Source organism: Colobus angolensis, unplaced genomic scaffold, assembly GCF_000951035.1.
Source record: "Colobus angolensis palliatus isolate OR3802 unplaced genomic scaffold, Cang.pa_1.0 Scaffold67, whole genome shotgun sequence".
In the NCBI taxonomy this organism is placed as follows: Eukaryota; Metazoa; Chordata; class Mammalia; order Primates; family Cercopithecidae; genus Colobus; species Colobus angolensis.
The window spans coordinates 1,176,588-1,180,056 of record NW_012120376.1 but is presented as its reverse complement, the minus strand read 5'-3'; the positions used below and the strand labels follow the sequence as shown (position 1 = coordinate 1,180,056).

At 45.5% G+C, this 3,469-nt stretch overlaps 1 pseudogene; it reads right to left on the bottom strand.

The window, feature by feature from the left end:
• Positions 1–232: 232 nt before the first annotated feature.
• Positions 233–1,349, bottom strand: LOC105500466 (annotated as a pseudogene).
• Positions 1,350–3,469: the final 2,120 nt, after the last annotated feature.

Sequence of the window (3,469 nt, the reverse complement as noted above, 5' to 3'; positions counted from 1 at the left end):
ATGAGTTCTTCAGGTATGACTGAGGCACCTCCTTGAGAAGTCTTTCTTCCCTGACACATTATTTAGTTATCTCCATGCTCCTCGCCATGGGTCCCCACAGCCTTGGTGCTCTCAGTATTGTAGGCTCAAAAAACATTCGCTGAATGAATATAGAACTTGAAGACTGCCTCTCCTCTGAGCAGTTGCCAGGTCCAGTGTTCTCTGCCTAGAGTCCTCTTCCTTCTTCATTCACCTAAGGACCGGGAGCAGGAGGACCGTCCTACTCTCCATTGTTGGCCTGTGGGTCTGAGGGTCCTGGCCGATGAGTCTTCTGGTGTTGCTTGAGATGGTCAGACCTCATGAATTCTCGGCTGCATTGATCACATTTATATGGTCGATGTCTGTTGTGTACCCACGTATGTCGTCTAAGCTCATTAGAACGGAAGAAAGACCATGAACACCTTTCCTGTTGCACAAATAGGGCCTCTTACCCATGTGCTTGCACTGGTGGCTAACTAGGTGGTAGCGTTTGGTATAAGCTTTCCCTCAGTTCTCATAGTTGCAGCAGTAAGGCCTTGCCTCTGAGGAGCCCCCTCTACCAGTCTTTCCTGAGGCCTGGAGTTCTGCTCTGCTGTCTGTGGAACAGGTCTGGGCTGCTCCGGTAGGAATGGGCCTTCTTAGGAGTCTGGCTGACTTACAAGAGAGTCCTGAGATCCTAAAACCAGCAGTGACTGGGACTCAGCTGGGGGGCATCCCAAGATCATGGGCATCTTGTGGGGGCAACATCTGAGCCATGGAGGGGAGCATAGCCTGGGCCTCAGTGGAAGGCATGGTCGAGGCCAACAATGTTTCATCGGAAGGTACTGTCAAGAGGCCAGGGTAAGGCATTGTAGGGTCCCCAATGTGGGACATCATTGGAATTCCAGTGGAAGCTGAGACTGGTAGCCTGAAGGGCCTGGCCACCTTTGGAGTACTGGGTTCTCCTACAGGCATTATCTGGGGCCCACTGAAAATCATCATCTCTTGCTGAGGGGGAGACACTCCCTGACAGTAAATCATCCAGGAAGGAGTGAGAGTGGCTTGGGGGCAGTAGCTCACACCATGCTCAGGCAGTGGCATACTGAACTGTGGCCCCCCTTCATCCACAATCTGCCCCAATGCCTCAACAGACAACAAGGGGGGCCTCAGCATCTCTGTCCTGTGAGGAAAGTGCTGAATGCTTGGTAGGCCATGCACTCCAAAGCTTCCAGAAGATAAGTCACGTTTAAGATGGGTGCTGAGTTCTTATCCTGGGTGGCCTAGTGTGCCGCCTGCCACTGGCTCAGCCTCCCAGCTTCCTGCTTCATCTCAGCCTGGGGTCAGCTATACATGAAGACTAGGTGGTGTCTAGACTCTGCTGAACAGACAGGGAGCAACCCACCACAGCATGGCAGACGGACACTGGGACATTGCCCCTGGTTGTTTTGTAACTCCTTTCTTCCTTTATTCCTTTGTTACTGTCTTCCTCAGTGGTTAAATGAGTTTCTCATGTAATGGTAATATGTTTAAATTTGTTGCTTTTTATTTTTAGTGGATCTATTTTAGGATTTTGGAGGAAGGTTTCCTTGTTTGTTTTTGTTTTTTAGAGATGGGGTCTCATTGTGTTGCCCAGGCTAGACTCCTGGGCTCCAGAGATCCTTCCACCTTAGCCCCCTGAGTAGCTGGGACTACGGGTTCCTGGCACTGCACCCGGCCTATTATAGACTTTTGCTTTGTTGTTACCATAAGCCTTTCCAAAAAAATGTCTTATAGACATGGCAAGTTATTTTAAATAGATGACAACTTCTATCACAAAGAAAATTGAAAAAAACAAATGAAGGAAAACCTAAAATCTGTACACTTTAACTTAATTTCCTCACTCCTACATTTTGACTTTTTGTTGTCTCAATTCACGTCTTTTTATACTTCCTATATTTTAACAGATTTCTGCAGTTATTATTATTTTTGATAGATTCGTCTTTTAGTCCATACTAGAGATATGAAGGATTGTATACCATAATCACAGTACTAGAATATTCTGAATTTATGTATATATTTACTTTACCTGTGAGTTTATGCCTTCAAATGTTTTCTTTTGTCTTTTTTGAGCCAGAGTCTCGCTCTGTCACCCAGGCTGGAGTGCAATGGCGTGATCTCGGCTCACTGCAAGCTCCGTCTCCCAGGTTCATGCCATTCTCCTGCCTCAGCCTCCCCAGTAGCTGGTACTACAGGTACCTGCCACCACGCCCGGCTAATTTTTTGTATTTTTAGTAGAGATGGGGTTTCACCATGTTAGCCAGGATGGTCTAGATCTCCTGACCTCGTGATCCGCCCGCCTCAGCCTCCCAAAGTGTTGGGATTACAGACATGAGCCACCGCGCCTAGCCCACATGTTTTCTTTTTGCATGTTAGTATCCTTTTCCTTCAGATTGAAGAACTCCCTTCAGCATTTCTTGTAAGACAGGTCTAGCAATGAATAATTTCCTCAGCTTTTAGTTGTCTGGGAAGACTTTATCTCTGCTTTATGTCGAAGGAAAGCTTTGTTAGGTACAGTATTCTTGTTGGACAATTTTTTCCCTTGATCGAATGTCATCCAACTTCCTTCTGGCAAGTTGGTTTCCACTAAGAAATCTGCTGCTAGAGGAATATGAGCTCCTTTATTTGTTATTTGCTTCTTTTTTCTCACTGCTTTTATTTATTTATTTTTTTATTCTTATTATACTTTAAGTTCTAGGGTACATGTGCATAACGTGCAGGTTTGTTACATATGTATACTTGTGCCATATTGGTGTGCTGCACCCATCAACTCGTCAGCACCCATCAACTCGTCATTTACATCAGGTATAACTCCCAATGCAATCCCTCCCCCCTCCCCCCTCCCCATGATAGGCCCTGGTGTGTGATGTTTCCCTTCCCGAGTCCAAGTGATCTCATTGTTCAGTTCCCACCTATGAGTGAGAACATGCGGTGTTTGGTTTTCTGTTCTTGTGGTAGTTTGCTGAGAATGATGGTTTCTAGCTGCATCCATGTCCCTACAAAGGACACGAACTCATCCTTTTTTATGGCTGCATAGTATTCCATGGTGTATATGTGCCACATTTTCTTAATCCAGTCTGTCACTGATGGACATTCGGGTTGATTCCAAGTCTTTGCTATTGTGAATAGTGCCACAATAAACATACATGTGCATGTGTCTTTATAGCAGCATGATTTATAATCCTTTGGGTATATACCCAGTAATGGGATGGCGGGGTCATATGGTACTTCTAGTTCTAGATCCTTGAGGAATCGCCATACTGTTTTCCATAATGGTTGAACTAGTTTGCAATCCCACCAACAGTGTAAAAGTGTTCCTATTTGTCCACATCCTCTCCAGCACCTGTTGTTTCCTGACTTTTTAATGATTGCCATTCTTACTGGTGTGAGATGGTATCTCATTATGGTTTTGATTTGCATTTCTCTGATGGCCAGT